Here is a 19,408-nt window from a genome sequence, read left to right as displayed (position 1 = left end):
AGACCACCAAAGAAGAAAAAAGCTATGGGAATGAATTCTTCTTCAAATAAAGCCAATGAAGGTATGCCAAGTTGGAATATTGGGGTGAATATGAAGCTTTATACAAGGAGTACAAAACATTTGCTAAGGGGGTCCAGGTGTTTCGGCCAATCACTTCATTTAAATTCTTTGGATATAGTGCATATCAATGCTGAACGAGGTGATTTCTTACGAGTTATGCTGTATGTTGTGCTATTTTTAGTTGTACAACTATTTATTCATTTTGCTTGAGTTTGGAATGATAATCCTGCAGCTAGACGGTCTTTGATTTCACAAAGACCAACAATCACAATTGAAGTACAGAAAACACTTGATGCAGCTCATCCATTTCAGCCAAAGAATCCTTCTGCTTTAGTAGTAATGAGGTATGGCTATGTTTATGTTGGGTTTTACCTTGTAAGTTATCTCTTTTCAAGAGTTCTTAATTTCTGCCTTTGTGTTCTTACTTGGTGAATCTTGTTGATGATTTTTATTCTCTAAGTTTTAGACTACTTGCTATCACATTGCTTTTGAAAAAGAAGTCAGTAAATGGAGAATACTAGTACCAATTCATAAAATGTTCTCTCCTATATGCTGATGCAGTTGCATAGGGGCATTAAACCGAAAGGAGGCCTATATCCAAGCTTGGTAGGTCCATAAAGTGCTGGTTGCTATACTGTGGGATGAAATTGATCTTTGGGTAGTTGCGGGTGAATGTTAGGTCTTTTAGTTTCTTGGGTTCCATTTTTAATGGGCCTCATACTAAGTTCATAAACTAGGTAAAGTTAGGACACACGACTAGTGGTTAAATTAAGTTAATTTCAATACTTAAAGAGAACTCCTATTATTAGTCCATTTAGTAACTTCAGAAAACCTTTATATATGTAATAATCACCGTCCTCCCCTCCCTCCCCCCCCCCCCCACCCAAAAAAAAAAAAAAGGAACCACACGCACACAGAGACATCCCCACACTAATTATAGCCTAATTATAGATGATATGAGTGAAAACTGAGGTTTGGAGCAGCTGTTAAGGAGTGCATACTGGAGTGGCAGCCCAAACCTTTCTTCTCCCCCCTTTTCTTTGACATTTTCTATCTCATGCTCTTCCTAAGAAGATGATAGGTGTCATTTCATATTGTTGTTAACCATCAAGATATGAGCCCCACCAGCCAATTCAACCAAATAAAACTGAAACTGAACTGACCATCAGCCAAAGAGCCAGAACTTAGGTTTAACCTGATTGACATTCGGGTTGAGTTTGGGTTCAGCTAGTGGCCTGTTATCTTGGCTGGTTTTGATCAGCCAAAAAACTGTGTTGTCTTAGTAACTTGCCAATACCTTGGTTGAGTTAATGTTTATTTTTGTTTTTATTTTTTAATAATTTCGGCCATGGTTTCAAGGCCCATGGGACCTAATCAGGTAATGAAACTTCCAAGACAACCACCCTGTAAACATTGGTCAAATCCTTAGTTTCCTAGCAATCGACCCAAATTCCGGTCGGCTTTGACTCGAGATTAGTTCATGGTGAAAAAGTGACGGTTGCAAGAGACAAATTAGTTTGACCGGTTCATCGCGTTTGGTTTTTCTCGATGCCTGAATGACGTCTTATGGTTGATGGTGCCTTCCAACATACCGGGTGTCCCGGGACAAAGATCTCGAAAGTCTTTTGGGGTCATACCACATGATGTTGCTGCTCTTTCCTTTGATATTTTATGACTATTTTATTTGTACTCGTTGGCCTGGTTTCAAACCCAGCCGATATGCCTCATGCTGGGTCAACTGAGATCCCCTGGCACCTATCTAAGGAAATACAAGGATATTGCCCTGTTGACCCCTCGTTTCGCCTAACTTGGGCAATCTAGGCCCAAACTTGCTTGAGTTGACTGGGAACAGATTTGATCAAGCATATCCAAGCCATCCTTAGAATTTTGTTAAGGAATCTGGATGATCTTATTTTTCAGTCTGCACGAGTGTCTACTAGCACTTAACATATGTTTCTTGTGTTTTGGTCTCATGCAACCTCACTTGTTGAATTCAGTTTGATTTCTACTAAAGATGTTTTTATTCTTTATTTTTTATTCTGACCATTAGTTCTTGTGCTTGCAGTCGTTGCCGAGTTCTTTTGTCAAAGATTTCCTTCCCCCAAAAAACCAGGAAATGATTTTGTGGGACTCAATGACAAGGCATGGCCTCTGAAATATGTTTATGCTAATACACCATTTCTAAGAGGTGGACTTAGTGGTGGTTGGATCAAATTTTCAATGGCCAATAATCTAGAACTGCATGATGTCTGTGTCTTTGAGCTTATCAAGGCAAAGGAAATGAGAATTCATATTTTCAGGGTAAAAGAAGACATGATTAGGGCTTAAAATGACAGAATCTTGAACTTCTTTGTTTTATTTGATGGAAGAAATCAGTTAAGTGAATCAGGGCAAGTACTGTCTCCATATACCATCAGGAATTCCAATCTTAAAGAGTTCTTTTCCTATTATATTTCATAGTTGCAACCTTCTAATTTCCCATTAAGGAAGAATAAAGGCAGGCTAAATTATTGATAATTTATTGCTATTTATGTAGAAGAAGACATCACTCCACATTTATGTAGAAGAAAAAACAGAAAATAAAGAAAGATGGAAGGAAAGGAGTTTGTAGTTAACCTGTGTCTGGGTCCTGAGAGTTGATGAGTTGTCTAAGTTGGGAATGTAGTTCAGCAATCATACTTTCATTTTGAGACATTATCCTTTAAATTAGCGTTCTCCCGCTTCAAGTCTTGAATTTCTTCTTCATGCTTCTGTGCACGCATTACTTGTGTCCCATGTACTTGTTTAGGTGTTACTCCAGCACCTTGAAGCCGCATCCTTCCATGAGAATCCCTGCCGAACACTGTCCGAAATGCATTTTCTCGAACATCTCTATCTAATCGTCTCTTCTCACTTTCTTTCGCAAGCTCCTCCTGGAGTTTGGCCTACAAATGAACCTGAAATTAGACTTGTTATAATTACAAATTTAGATAATAACTTTTCGAAATCTCATTGAAGGCCAACAAACCATTTTGTTTTGCGACTCTGCATCTTTAAAATGTCCATTAGAGCTGTATGTCTTATCAAAGAAGGTAATGCGATCAGGGGGCATATGGTCAGGATCCTCCAAGCGCTTCATAATTAAACAAAAAACTATTAAATATTAAATTTATTAGGGATAGAAGGAAATATTGATGAAGAACTCAACAATACAACATATCCTATTTACCATCTCTTCTTGAATAACTGCAAATGACGTACTCCCCGTCCTATGGCGCATTTGATGATTTTCAGCATATTTTTTTTCTTTTTGACATGGCCTACAAAAATTTTCCAAGGATGTTGACACCAATTTTGTTTACATAAGTATAAAATAAGAACTTCATAGAAAATTGAAATAAGTTTTACCTGGTGTTCGGGAGAGTTCCACATGTCAAACAATGCCCTCCAATCTTCATCTGGGAGCCGTGAGAGGTTGATGTTTGCCATCCTCTCTACATCCAAGTCATAAGCATCATAATGCTTCCGCTTTAATGTATATTTGTAGTCTCTCCAGCAACCTTTTAATCTTTCAAACACTCAATTTCTACAGTTATCTTCCATGTGAAACTTGTCCTGCATTCTTAAAAGAAATGAGGCTTATAACACACAACACATAATCCAATCATAGATAAGGGAATGAATAACAGGAATAAAGGGATACAGTTATCTTTGTCCAGGCATCTTCTTTTCCAGCATCTGAAATATCATCCCACTGGGGGCATGTTATCGGCAACTCATGGTTGCCTCTAGCAAGGACTCCAATCCACTTCTTCAATTTGTTACATTCTTTTTTAACACAAGGTTGTCCCAGATCATTAGAGCTAACATGGATCTTTTGCCCTGTCGGCAAGCCAACAATATCAAATGCCCTTGTGATGCCTCTATGTCCAGGACCTCTTTTTGCTACAGTTCAAAGATAAAACATGAAGTTGAATATCAATATATAATCAAAAAATAAAAGAAAGATAATGTGCGAAATTTCACGCACCAGTACTACTAGATCCTCCTGCAACACCCACAGAACCTACATTGGTCATGTTGCTAATTTTGTAGTGCTACTTTCCCTATAAAATGGCAAGTGATTGTATAATTCTCAAGAGATTACAAGCAATAAGATAATTATTTCTGAAAAAAAGTCACAGCCCAACTAAGTAAGCAACCAAACAATGAAGAATCAAATAAAATGTAACTCACCTACCAATTATGTTTAATCATCACCATCTAAATGCTCTAATAGATTGACATTTGGACTGTCAACTATAATGCCATCTATGTCATTACGTGCCCAGATAATGTCAGGGTCAATGTCACTCTCTGCACACCTTATAATTTCTAAGGGTTGTAAGTCACTTTGAGCATATTCCTGAATTGACTCATCATCATTCTCCCTTCCCAAGTCAGAAAGAAACTGGTTTTTACGTACAGAAAGAAAAAACCGTAGTAATATACGGTTTATCCCTACGGTTTCAATGTAACCATAGGTAAAAATGATTTTCACCTATAGTAATATGTTGGTTTATGCCTACGGTTTCCTTTTAACCGTAGGTAAAAATGACTTTCACCTATAGCCATATGTCGGTTTATGCCTACGGTTTCTATGTAACCGTAGGTAAAATGATTTTTACCTACGGATATAAAATGTCCGTGGTAATATCTCGGTTTATGCCTACGGTTTATTTGTGACCGTAGGTAAAAATGTTTTTTTACCTACAGATATAGAAAGTCCGTAGTAATAATTCGGTTTATGCCTACGGATTTAAAAATTCCGTAGTAATATTTCGGTTTATGCCTACGGATTTAAAAAGTCCATAGTAATATTTTGGTTTATGCCTACGGTATAGAAACACCGTAGGCATATATCGGTTTATGCCTACGGGTTTTGGGAGTCCGTAGGTAAAACCCATTTTTCCCTACGGTAAGTGCGGCTTCCGTAGGGATAAGTCGTAGCCTTAAACCTTTTTTTGGTAGTGTTATCCTCTTTATAGCAGGTGCTGTGTAATTTACTCAAAATTTAAAAAAAGCAAACCATACATAAATAAAGTTATTTCACCACACATCAATAGCACAAGTGAGAAGATTTCCACAAAAAACTCACCAAGACTTAAACCATACTGCGGATACCCAAAAGGGACCATTTATTGGTAGGGTTGCAAATGGATAAACTTAGGTTCACGGGCGCTCAAGACCGGTAACCAACCCGTGAGAGGACGTGAGAGCTTCCCGTTTACCATTTTTGGATGACCAATAGGGTTGATGAGTCCGTAGTCCGAGTTGGTTGGTGCCATAGGATACGCTGACTCTAGTGTGAAGGATACAGAACCGAGTTGGTCGGTGCCATAGGGAAAGTATCCGGATCTGACATGATACAACTGAGTAGATGACTTGCATTGGGCTAGGCCTCGCCGCGACATTGCGCCAATACTTATACCAATGATGATGTGAGAGAGTGGTGACTAAATCCCCAACCATGGCTTGATGAGGACCTTACTTAATTACCACGGCAGACCCAAGATATCTTATGATTGAGGGGGAGTGATAGACGACCCAAAGAAGTATGGTGCTATGACTTAAAACATGTCTACCTTAGAGACTAGCATACTTAAGATTAGAATCATATTTTCATCATTGTCTCATATCATATTGCATCATACTGTGACTTGTATCGAATGAACTGTGTATTATGAAACGACTTGCCTTGCTAAGTTCTTTTGAACTCATTCCTTTTGTGCAATTTGTTAGATTATCCTGCAGGTATAGAAGACTTTGATGGGACATCCTACGACCCGAGCTATGATCCCGCATACTACCCTTCGGGTGATGGCTACGCTGAGAGTCAGGATTGTTGTGTCGAGGAGGATTATGGTTCGTACCAGGGTTAGCCCCACCTTAGTGAGGGAGCGACCACGTTGGGTTCACTTCATCCACACTTATAAAGAAGTAATCATTAGGATAGAAGAAACCTATGTGTAGGCCCCATTTCCCTGGATGACTGTAATCATTTAGATATTTTCCCCTTAACTCTTATGGATTTACTCTTATATACTGTTTGTATTTAAGTTGGATTAACCAATGTTCCGCTATGAGTCGAAGGAGTGACTTCTGATCACTCTTTCCCCTTGAGAACACTTATATGAGAAGTTGACACTTGATATTTCCGCACTTTGATTAATTATCTTTTCTTATTCATTTGATCTATTTATTGCTTACTTTATACATTGATTATATTGTTCATGAATATGTTATCGTGTACGTGGGAGGCATGGCCGCTCGATCTGGATCTTCGGGCTGTGGATCACATCCCGGGTATGCCAGATAGGATACCGGCTGGGTGGATGCGACAGAGTGGTATTAGAGCCCAAAATCAAGTAAGGCCCCAACCACAAACGATAACGGAACATTCCGAGTCACAGATCCAAGGTGACTCAATTACTCTTAGAAGTGAATAATAGATAACTCGGACTAGAAACCCGATTAATGAAGCATAAGTGAATTGTTGAATAACATACAATAATTATGAGTTTAACAATCACCACTTAATGAAACGAAAAAGAAAGTGAATAACGCACAATAACAGATGAAACCGAAATAACCTTCATTAACTTAAATAAGTTTTACAACGGGTTACATATAGAAAGCATAATTGAAGTCCTAATACAATCTATCTATTTAGGAGATCGTCGTCGAACTCTAGATGTACTGGCATCCTCAGTGATCTGAGTGAGCTGAGACTGTATCTGATCCTGCCTGGACTCTATCTGTGCAAGCCTCACCTCAAGCCTCTCATACATATGTGACTGACTCACCTCCATCCTCTCGTATATCTGAGTCTGCCTGGCTCCTAAACTCTCGAACAACTACTCCTGTCTAACCCCCATCCTCTCCATCATGGAAGTCATAGACTGCATCTGAGCATACAGATCCGGTGCCTCTGGTATAGCCTGTGATGGACCCCCAACCTCAAACTGTGATGCGGGAACCCCCTGATAATCGGGACCGACATCCTGCACACCGATATCATCCCAGGCCTTATCCTCTGCTGGAACATCCTCATCATCATCCTCGGACTCTGACTCGTCACCTAGACTGGGAGACCTGTTAACTCGATCTAACTGCATCAGTCCAATAGTCCTCGTACCAATGGAATACCCCGCAACTCCAACAACTCTCTCCTCACCATCCAGATCTATCCCGAAATAACTGAAGATGCGTGTCAATAAGATCCCAAAGCAAAGATTCTTAACACCTGGATGCGTGACAACCTCGATCATAACATTCTGTATGATATAAGCCAGATCGATCTCAAATCCCATATAAATCCAATAGATGAGTAAGGCATCCATCACCGTAACCACATGAGGATGTCCCGCCCTTGATATGATGTTCCTCCCTACAATCCGTCCGATGACTCTGGCCGATGCAATCATATCGCCGCTGTTCCTAGGCTGATAACACCTATCACCATCCCAAAGCGTCATGCATATCTCATGCAACTCATATGGAAGCACGTGTTTGCTGAAATCCTCCCTTACTGATATCCACACACATGCATGTGGGCAATAAGGAACCCCGAGAATCTCTGCTAGTGTACGAGTAGTAAATCTGATCTGAGTCTCCCTGATCTGACTCGCTATCACTAACTCCATCTGATCAGCTCGACCCTCCACAAAAGAAGTCAGATTGCTGTAAAACAGCCGAACTAACTCTGGGTACACCGACAAATCCCCAGTAAGTAGATTTGTCCATCCCAAACCGTCGAATCTCTCACCAATCCGAAAAGTCATCAACTCTCCAACCCGAAATGGTCGACCATACTCTATGTGACAATGCCCAAAGTATGCATCTTAAAGAAACTCGGCCAAGGGTGTAACTAAGCGGTGTCGATCAATCACCTCTGCTCGTGGCAGCAAAGGCACCTGACCTCTACCTCTCCTGGCTCCTACGACCCTACCTCGAGCACGACCACCTCGTCCTCATCTCTCCATAGTGTATAAATATCTGTAGAAAAGATCAACAAGTCAATGTTAGAAGATTAACCAAAATTGGACATGAAGGGCGTTTTCGTAATTTTTCGGAAATTTTCAAATTTGGGGAAAATTTAAGTTGAGTATACTGGCATATGCACAATACTTAGAATTGCATGGTTGTGATGTTTATTAGAAGAAAACCGGTCGAAATCGCATCCTAAAGTTGAAAATTCAGCAAGCTAAGAAAGAGGGATTTCGATGTTTAGGTCAAATTTGGGGATTTTTTATATTGTTGAATTTGGTTGAAATGAATTGCATGGTAATGTGTAGCATGTCATTTGGAGTGTGTAGCATCAAATTTGGTGTTAAAACTCCAAGCGGTTTGGGAGAAATCGAAATTTTTCTAAATTTTGGAAACTTTCGGCTACGTTAACGAAACCAAGTTGAGATTTTGTGTTTGCTTGATGTTTAAGCATTGTTATTGCATGAAAACTAGGGGATTATGTTTCTAAGCATGCATGAACATGTTTCTATCTAAGAACAACAAGTTTAACATGATATTTTGAGAAATCTAAGTGAAGAAATCAATTGAGAAGATGATGAATAGTGATTTACTTACTTGGTTGAGTAATGCTTGATGTATTGATGATGTGGAAGCCTCAAACCACTTGGAATCTACTTAGAAGTGTTTGCTAATATGTTCTCCAGAGCCCCTCCACAAGAGAAATGAGTTAGAAGTGAGAAACGAAGAGGAAATGAAGTTAAAAAGCCTGATTTTTCGTTACTGTTGAGCTTGGTCGACTCGACCAAGGCTTTTGAAAGTCTGAGAAATTGGAATTTTGATGGAATTTTTGGATTTTGACCAATGTTTGATTATTTGCTTATGATATTGAGGAACCTATGTGTGTTTTGAGCATTTTAATCATATGGTCAAGTGTGTTTTGATGAATCTTCATATCTTGATGTGGTCAATGTTCTTTTGCAGAATGGTTCTACTGAGAAATCGTCTTGTCGGCTTTGGTAGTACCGGAAAATGAGGAGACGCCAGCTGGAGGGTCTGACCAACAGACCCAAGAGGACAGCCATACTACCAATGGCATCCCCAATGCCCCTGACATTGGAAGCTTCAAGGACATCGCTTGTCACATCCTCCCAGCCGGTACCCTATCTGGCATACCCGAGAGTGTGATCCACAGCCTGAAGATCAGGTATCGAGTAATCAACCTCCCACATAAACAATAACATAATCATGAACAATCATAATAAAAGTGCGGAAGATAAACCATAGATCCAATAAGGAAAGAATGAATCATATATAAATCAGCGTACTAGATATAATCAGAGTGTCAAAAACAGATATGTAAAGTGAGGCAAAATCCCATTCTACAACCAGCGGAAAAGTAGCTCTAAAAGAGAATAAACTAGACAAAATCTAATCCCAGTAGCAAGTACAATGGGTAACTAAATTGTTCTCCACTTTATAGACAACATCCCTATAAGTGTAAATCTCATAAACAGCACAAGGACGCTTCCACTCAATGGTCGGACTAAGCATCGTACGGAGCATAACCACTCGCGGGATCTTCAGTGTAATTGTTGTAACCGCAATCACCTTCTCGGAGATATGCCTCATCGCCTTGCGCTTCTTCATAGGGACCGTCATAATATTCAGTACACACAGAATAGTCTAACAAACATTGTACAATAAAGGAATGAGTTTCAAAGAAACTCGGTAAAGCGATTAAATCCATAATAACATAAATGGCGGGATTTCGGAACAAACATAAATGCAATATGATATGAGACAAGCAATGAATGAATGAATCTAACTCTATGTATGCTTTGGTCTCTATTAGGCGGACATGCTTTAAGTCATAGCACCGTACTTCTTTAGGAAGGTCTCAATCACTCATCATCAGTTGGTAATGGGTCCGGCATCCCTCGGGACATTCCATGGCTGGGGGTTAAGTCACCACTCTCTCACATCACCATTGGTCTAAGTACCGGCGCATGTCAGGGTAAAGCCTAGCCAAATGCAAGTCTTCTACTTAGTTACATCAAGTCAAATCCAGATACGTCCATTCCTCGTCCCTGACGATCCTTTCCGGTATCCTTCACACTAGAGTCCTCATAGTCCTTGACTACGGACTCATCAACCCTATTGATCATCCACATATGGTAAACGGGAAGCTCTCACGTCCTCTCACGGGTTGGTTACCGGTCTTGAGCGCCCGTGAGCCCAAGTCTAACCATATGCAACCCTACCAATAAATGGCCCCCACAATGTGATTCCTGTCCTCTCACGGGTTGGTTACCGGTCTTGAGCGCCCATGAATCCCCATTGCTACCACGGGTCGTTCGGTCTCAATACCCCTCCGATTAGGTCTGACATAACAGGACATCCTAGCCAAACACTACTAGACAATCCTAGATATGTCATCCAACAGTTTAGGAAGGTGTCCATAGGGCATCTCCGGAAACATCCCATAATATTCCCGTAGTAGTCCAAGGACAGAAGTGTCAAAAGGACACCTCTCCTTTCCAAACCATACTTAAGCATACACATGCATCAATTCATATCATTACAGATATGGTAACTTCATATATGGAAAGAAATCAATAATTGCAATCACCTTGTATATAATTGGTAAGTAAATCATACATGAGTCAATTCAATATGAATAAGTAATGCTACTGTAATCAAAGTTATGCAACAGTAGTATATCATTGTAAGAATCTAATTAAAGAAATAAATTAACAAGATTCAAATATAGAAACTAAGATATGCAATTTATGCAATTAAGGAAATAACCATCCTTACCTTCTATAACTCGCAAAAGAATCCTAAGAAATCAAGTAAGATCTTGGCAAACTTGAGAAGAAGGTCCTAAACAAGTGCATACAACATATTAGGAAAGATCCCTAACAGAAAAGATACCAAAACATCCAACACAGACCAATTCTGGAGTTGCTTGTACTCATTGGTCGAGTGGATTGGTCGATCGGTCCAGTCGACCAATCGATCGACCAATGCAGACGATAACCTAAAAAAAACAGAGTTTTAAGATATGAAATCCGAATTTGGTGGTTCAAAAGGGTACTAATCAAGGGGTAAACTACATCAGTAGTATCCTAACATATAGGGGACCTCAAAACACTAATCAAATCAAGCCATCAAGATCCAAATTAGGAAACAAAAAGTTACCATAATTAGATCAACCATGGATCTTGAAGAATTCAAGGTAGAAATCAAAGACAAGAACAATAGGAGGATGGATCATTGCTTCAGGTAAAGGTATCATGAAAAGCATACTTAGATCTTCAAGGAAATAGGCTTAAAAGCATAAATCTAAATAAGGAAACAAAACCTACCATATATGTAACTATCATGATTCATGAAGAACACATAGTATGGTAGAAGAGAACAACTAGAGATTGATAGATCATGGATCATGAAAAGAAAACACAGCAATTGACTACTAACATGATCAATATAGAAGATCCAAGGAGATCAGAATTCAAATAAGAAGTTAAACAAAGACTAGATCATGGTTTGATCATGATTCCTTCAAAAGCTTGCAATGATCATGGTTAAGATCATTGTTCTAGCCGTTAATCCTTAGGATGATCATGAGAGACAAGTCCAGAGATGTTTGCAACAGAGAATGCAGCATCTCCTCTACTGTCTCAGCTCAAAAGGAAAGAAAATCAGAGATGGAGGAGAAGAAGAGAGTATAGACATACCTTTTGATGCAAAAGGAAGAGTTTCGACGAAGATCCGTCAAGAAAATCACCAAGGATGCAAGGGAGATGACTTGCAGAGGTCTTTGGTTCGTTCCAAGGAGTTTGGAGGCAGCAAATACGAAGTAGACTCGAGATTGGACTTAAATAGAGCAAGCAAGACCTAATTGCCAAAGACAGCACTCATTGGTCGAGTGGATTGGTCGACTGGTCCAGTCGACCAATGCTGACAGCAATTCCAAAACAGGGAATTGAAGACCCAGATCAAATCCAATCCTAAAGGGGTTTTGCACACATAACAAATGACTTACCTAATAGGTAGAAATGCCTTCAAACCATGATAGAGAGCACTCCAAGTCCATCAACTAATCCGATCTCCATCAAGATTCAGTTTCCATAAATAGAACTTCATCTTCAACTCTCATGGATTCAAAGCCAGACACCAAGTCCTCCACTGGGATGGCCCAAAGCTGACTTCTTACTTTACTTCGGGTCACTGGACCTACAAATAACAAGGTTTCCGGGTCAAGGTTAGGGCTGGGTTTTACATCGCTAGTGTCATGACGAACATGATGCAGCAACAGCAAACTCAGTTCAACCAGATGATGGCTGGTTTTGTGAATCTTCGGGAGGAGAACTGTGCTGGTGGGCATGGCAACCCCGGCGTGGTAGCCCCGTGTGTGGAGAGGTTCGCAAGAACCCCGCATACTAGGCTGATGGAGAGTTTCTTGAAACTGCAGGTGCTATCCTTTACTGGTGTATGAAATGATGTTCTATTCCCTAACAGATGGCTGAAGGAATTAGAAAAGGCCTTCTGGAACTTGTAGTGTACGGATGCTCAGAAAGTACTCTTCGCCTAGCAGAAGCTTCAGCAGGAAGCGGATGTATGGTGGACTTCTTCTCGACCTATTCTAGAAACCCTCCATGGTGGTGTTGTCTCACGGGAAGTATTTAAGGAAGCCTTCTGTAAGAACTATTTCCCCGAGGCAGTGAAGGATGCCAAGGAGACTGAGTTTATGGTATTGGCCCAAGGTTCCCAGGAACACGTAGTAATGTAAAGCTAAATTAGGAAGAACTTTACCCCAAATAAATCTGTAACAAAACAAGCAGAAAAGAAGGCTGAAATAGAAAGTTCAGTTAGAGCAGACCTTACTTCTTATCAAGTGTAGGTTGGATGGGGTTGAATGTTTGCTGAAGTTTCATCAAATTCCGATGGGCCAGTTAGAGAGATTGAATCTTTCAATCAATAGCCAATCCACATAAATTGAAGAGAAAGGAGCGTGGCATTTCCATCCATTCTTGGGAATGTGTGACCTACAGAAGATTAGTGAAAGTGAACCTTTATTATAACAGAATTATAATAGAGAATGATGAGACAAACTCAAAATAGACACCAAGCATTCAACACCAACAGATTCTTCTGTGGCAAGTTGACTGTGTCGAAAAATAAAAACTGGAAACACCATGTCATAGTAGCTGTGATACATACTTTAGTATTAAAACATAGATCATCCATGATTTACCTCTGCGTAATACTGAAGCCCATTAAACCTCCTACATGAATTCTCAATCGCCACAACTGAACCTTACTGACTCCTCGCTACACCAAAGAACCCAGCTGGGATGACTTGTAACCGCTCTGAATACAACCCAGAAGAGATTTCTATATGAACAGTGTTTGAACTAAATCCATGGCCATTACTGCGTTGATCATGAATCGATGATTATGATGAAAGCAGCAATGTCAAAAACGATTCTTGAACAAGATTATAAATCTGATGATGGATTCAGAACAAATATATTTGAATATGTCTCATGATAAATAAATTTGAGTAAATATGTGGCACAGGAATATTAATCTCAACCAACCCATGTCCGTCTTCTAATTTCCATTATCAATTGCAATATTTTACCTTCACAATCAAACTATGTCATTTGGTATCCCCTGAAGGATCGATAAACTTTTAAGTATACTCCAGTTGAGGAGCGACAATATGGGTCTGGAATTCCATGAAACCCTCCAAAGTTTCACTTAGTCCCCTGCTGAATGCAGAAGCGTTCTCCTCTCTCTTGCCCAAATGGCCCAATCTTCCTCTGGTTGCTTTCAAATATCAAGGATTTGATTTGGTGAACAGAATCCCCCATGTAACAACCACTAATACCAGTGGAATTCAGAGGGATAACCAATTTCAACCTGCAAAATTAATCCAAAAAAATTAACGAATAATACTTGTGTCTTCACAAATCTTGTATCTATATTCCTGAATCAGACGTCCTGGAGAACTTTTATATGTTAACACGTTGGCTCACAGATTTGAAAAATGGCCTATCTCTGCTATGTTTATTGGATAACTGTGCTTTGCCATCAATAATGCATGCTTGTATGGACCTTATAGAAAACACTTGGATTCAAAGCAGATGATTAAGCCATCTTCCACAGTTGGGAATGCACAGCGCCGTTCTTGGTCTTCTTGTCAAGCTTCAACAGCAATGGCTAATGGTAGAAAGGTTGTTCAGAGGCAGAAGAGAGCTTTGAGAGGCGTTTCTGCTCGTGCGGCGGCTGCTTCTTCTTCTACTTCTTCTGCCTTCTTTTCCTTCCCAATAGAGGGGGTTGGGTCTTACATCTCAACACTGAACTCCAAGAGTTTCCACAGTTCGGAATCGTCACACAGAGAATGATTTTGATTTCGTTGCACTGCCCCTTGTTATGTCTTTAGCCACGGTTGTGGCTCAGGTTAGATTATTCTAGGGTAAGATAGGAATGCTTTGACCTCTTCCATCCCAGGCTATGGCATCAAGGCAACTTCTTCAATAACACCCAAGTTTAATCATCATCCCTGTTCCCTGTTTTGGAACACTGGAGCCAGAACCAACATTAACAGCCACAGGCCTCTGAATCAAACATTATATATCCAAATCAGAAAAGGAAGATTTAATTCTATGATGCAAGCAAAAGCAAAGAACAACAATACTAATCAGATTCTATGAATTTTCAATTAAACGTGCTGCTTCATCAGTTTCCTAAACTCAGTTCCAAGGCTTCATCCTTCCAAATTTGGAAAGGACGCAGAAGAGGGCTTCAGTAGAAGTCAACCATCATGTCCACCGCTGCCTCACTTGCAGAGTCTACTCTCCAAGACAAAAAATACTGTAGTACTTCTTCTAGAATAGAAATGTCTTTTTAATAAAGACATACAAAGAGTTTTATTTATCAACTATTGATTGGAAAGTGAGGCCTTAATTTTTGGAGAATAAGGGTGAGGCATTGGATTTAAGATAACAAGTAATTAATATTATTTTATAATACAAAAAGAGATGAGTTTTTCTTTTTGGGTAACAAACACATGAGTTCATTAGGAATTGACAAGAGAGAAAGAGGGAAAGCCTTTTTGTTTTTTTTGTTGCCTTTTTTTTTTTTTTTTTTTTTTTGAATAGAAAGGAGAGAGAGATATTGGACATAACCTATAACCAATCCTTTTAGAATACAACGAGTTGGGTTTAATTTAAGGAGAGGAAGACCTCCTATTAGTTAGGAACTTAGTATAGGGAAGGAATTTATCAAAGTGAGGGAAAACTACAACTAGTTAGAAAATTACAAATGGAAGGGAGAGAAACAATCATGCGGATTGTAATTAATATTCTAGCCATTTTGATTTGAAGTTATAAGTAAGAGTTTAAAATTATAAATTTGGACATTATTAGTCTCATCCTTATAGGGAATGTTCTTGGGTATTATAGGAAGAAAAAAAATGTAACCATCTTCCATGAGTTCATGCTTTTATAATAGTAGTATGACTAGGGAAAAAGGAGCCACAAAAAAATTTGATTCTAGGTAAATTTGGTTTGTGTGGGATGATTCTTTGGTGGTGTATTGCAAAGTCAACACATTTAATCCATGTCAACATGACCCTTCTGGCATCCTCTTTGGAGTTTTATACCACAATGTGCTATTGGGAGAATGAGGCAACAAGCAGACAACTTTTGTGGTATATACTTAAGATATGGAGCTGCCTTGGATTAATCTTGGTGTTTTAAATGCGCACTTCCAGCTGGAGGAGAAGATTGGGGGTGCCGACAAAACTATCGGGTCAACTATCCCTCTTGATTCTTATATGACGGATGCAGGGTAGGATGACCTTCGTTAGTCGAGCCGTGGGTTCATCAAGATGCTTGCGGATTTTGGGGCTGAGGTGAATCATCTTCAAATGGAGATTGACAGTGGGTGTTTTGATGACCATACTCTCGAGCAATGCCTCTCATGAGCTCCATCATCTCATGCGAGTTCATGGGCCAAAGTTGCGGCAACGTGCCAAAATAAGATGGGTTCATCATGGGGACGCCAATTCAATTTTCTCAACAATTCTATCAAGAATCAGAGAAATCTGAACTATCTATCTATGGACCAAGATTCTAATGGGGGATGGATCTTAGATCCAATGGAAATTCGAAATTGAGGCGGCTAGATTCTTCGAAGAGGCATTTGCAGGATCTCCTCAAATCATTTGCACTAATTTGGACCCTGCAATAAATTTTGCAATTGGTAAATGGGAAAGAGAAAATATGGTAAGACCTATCACCCTAGAGGAAATCAAGGAGAAGCCTTTAATGCCAAAGATGACAGTTCACCTGGAGTTGATGGATTTGGCACCTTTTTCTAAAAAAGGTGCTAGGATGTGGTTGGGGTAAACATGTGTAATGCCATTTTTGCTATTTTCCAAAATTCATATTTTCCTGATCAGGTTAAGATGGCAAGGATCACCTTGGTACCAAAAGAGAAAACACAGAACTCCTTCCAAGATTATAGGATCATATCTGTAAGCTCTCCTATGTACAAATTTATTGCTCAACTTATTGCAAATCAATTAAAGGAAGTAGCAGGATAATTGTAAACCTTAATCAGACTGCCTTTATTGAAGGCAGGTGTATTACTGACAATATTTCACTATATCAAGAAATCATGTAGGGTTATCATTTGAAGAAAGGGGTGGCCCGGTTTGCCGCTAAAATTGACCTCTGAAGGTGTACGATTCGGTCCAATGGAGCTTTCTCTTCACATTGCACCTTCGTTTGAATCTCCATTTTATCTTTATTAATTGGGTGGTGCACTGTGTTACAAGACCTTCCTTTTTTTTGTCAATGGATGGTGTTCATTCCCTTCGATTTTTTGGAAGCAGAGGCTTGAGTCAAGGATGCCCTTTATTCCCATTGCACTTCAATCTTGTCCTTCAGAATTTTGCTGATGCATTAGTGGCCGTGGTGTCTTTGGGATCTTTCTCTTGCCACCCCTTGTGTAAGGAGCCAAGGCTTACTTCAGCTTGTTTCATTGATGACATCTTTGTGTTCAGGAAGGCGACTATATCCAATGGAATTACTCTCTAAAATATTTTCCATGAATTCTCTAGTCAATTGGGCCTTGAGGTTAATAAAGGAAAGTCAACCATCTTCTTCATCAACACGCCAAATGATGACCAGAATTTCATATCTAGTTACCTGGGGTTCTCGGTTGGAGAATTGCTTGTCAGACACTTGGAAATACTTTAGATTTCACTTGCTTGGTTACTAAGGTGGAGAGATGGCATGCTTTTTAGAGGACAAGACTTCTTTCTTATGTAGGCAGGTTGGCTTTATTGAAGTCAGTCATTAGAGGTATCATTGGATACTAGTTGAGTGTGTTTCGGCTCCCTCAAAGTGTTTTTATGTAGTTGGAGAGATTTATGGCCAAGTTTCTTTGGTTTGGCTCTGCCAACTCTGGGTAGTTCTAGGTGGTGTGGAAGGTAATTTCTACTACTCATGAAGAAGGGAGGGTCTTGGAATGGCTTGCACAAGGGACTGGAATAGTATGCCCTTGTGCGGAATCTTGGGGTGCTAGCTTCTAAGAAGGAAATTTTCTAGTCCGAGCTCTTGAAGTATGGATGGTTGAAAAGGCACTCGGTTTGGTCATTGCCAAAGCCAACCAATTGCTTTGCTACCTTCAAGGAGATTTTGCAGCTTCACCCTAATGTGATTTCATGTATCCGGCATATTGTACATGATAGCAAAGCCACGCTTTAATGGCATGACCTCTGGCTGAGGGTTGGCATTATGAAGAAGGATGATATGCGGCGGTCTGCTGCGATGGGTAAGGACCCTTTCACGAAGGTCTATGATATCTGCAGGGAGGATGGATCTTGGAAAACGTTGTTGGTGACCCTGTTATTCAAGAGCGGTGGGAGGAGATACTTAACTCCAAGCGGATGTCTAGGTTGGTGGAGGACAGGGTGTTTTGGACTCTTAATTCTAATCGCTATCTCACCATTAAATCAGCGTTGGCAATTATTTGAGAAGAGAGACTGCATGCACAATGGGTGAAGGTGATTTGGGCTGCAAAAGCCCATCGACGGTTAGCGTTTATAACTTGGCTGGTAGTTCCAAATTGGCTAGACACCAAGGATTGGGTTATGGCATGGACTAAGCAGGTGGATCCTCTTTGTTCTTTCTATGAGATAGAGGTGGAAGACATAAATCATCTTATTTTCAAGTGTTCACTCTTGTTTGTTATTTCTATGGGATAGAGCACAATGTTTGAGATAAAGAGGTATTGGGATCACCAGATTTTGCCATGGGAGGAAGAAGTTCGTTGTGTCGGTAACCACTTTGCACTAAAGTCCTTGATGCAGCCTGTCAAATGCCTCTCCTTCTTGGCAATGGTGTATGCAATATGACAAGAGAGAAATGAAAGAGCTTTCAGGCAAGCTGGTCAGTCAACTCATTAGATCCATTGCTTGCCTTCGAAGATTGGTTATTGATCAAATTAATGACGAGCAGGAGATGGTTGAGGATATGGCAAGTAATAGGTCGTTCTTTGGTTAGAGGGGCATTAGGTGTAACTTCCAAGTCAAAACGGGTTCATACTGGTGGTGGACTTGGCCGCCAAAAGGAGTTCTGGTCATCAATACAGAGATGGCTTGGCAAAGGAGGGAAGGAGAAGTCATGGGTTTATAGGCATGAGAAATAATGGTAAGGTAGCACTTGCAGGTGCAGGTGCTTGGTTGGAAATAAAATCTTGGCCTATGAATTAAAAGGTATCATGTGCGGTGTCCTAGAGGCGCAGGTCAAGGGGTTTCATCTAGTGGAGATCCAAACAGACTCTCTAAATGCTATTCAGATCCTCCAAGAAGATTGGCAGATCCAATCGTACGTAGCTGGAATGATTGAAAACATCCTCACAGTGATGGAGAAGTTTGAGCAGCCCTCTGTTGTCCCAACATAAAAGAGACCAATAGGTGCATTGATTATTTGGCGGGAATGATCCCTATGACTGAGCAGTTGCATCTTGACATAAATTATCTCCTAGTTGCTCTTTAAACTGTTGTTCATGAAGAAAAGCTAGGGAGATAGTTAATTCATTTATAGCCATTTTAATCCCTACTATATTTTAATATAATATTTACGCCCAAAAAAACTTTCCCATTAAAAAGCATGAAAGCTAATTGATGGCCATGGATACGTTTCAGCATGTTTAAGCCATCTAGTCACCTCCAAGCATTCTACCCATATAGTCAAACACTTGCGTCTTGCTCACAAGGCTTCCTCAGCACCTTCCTGGATGCCTCTTAGTTTTGACTCCTGTAAACAACCTACAA

This window comes from Hakea prostrata, chromosome 4 (assembly GCF_041222555.1).
Source record: "Hakea prostrata isolate BN-2017 chromosome 4, UWA_Hpros_2, whole genome shotgun sequence".
Classification (NCBI taxonomy): Eukaryota; Viridiplantae; Streptophyta; class Magnoliopsida; order Proteales; family Proteaceae; genus Hakea; species Hakea prostrata.
The sequence above is the reverse complement of the archived record's forward strand: the minus strand, read 5'-3'. Positions refer to the sequence as shown.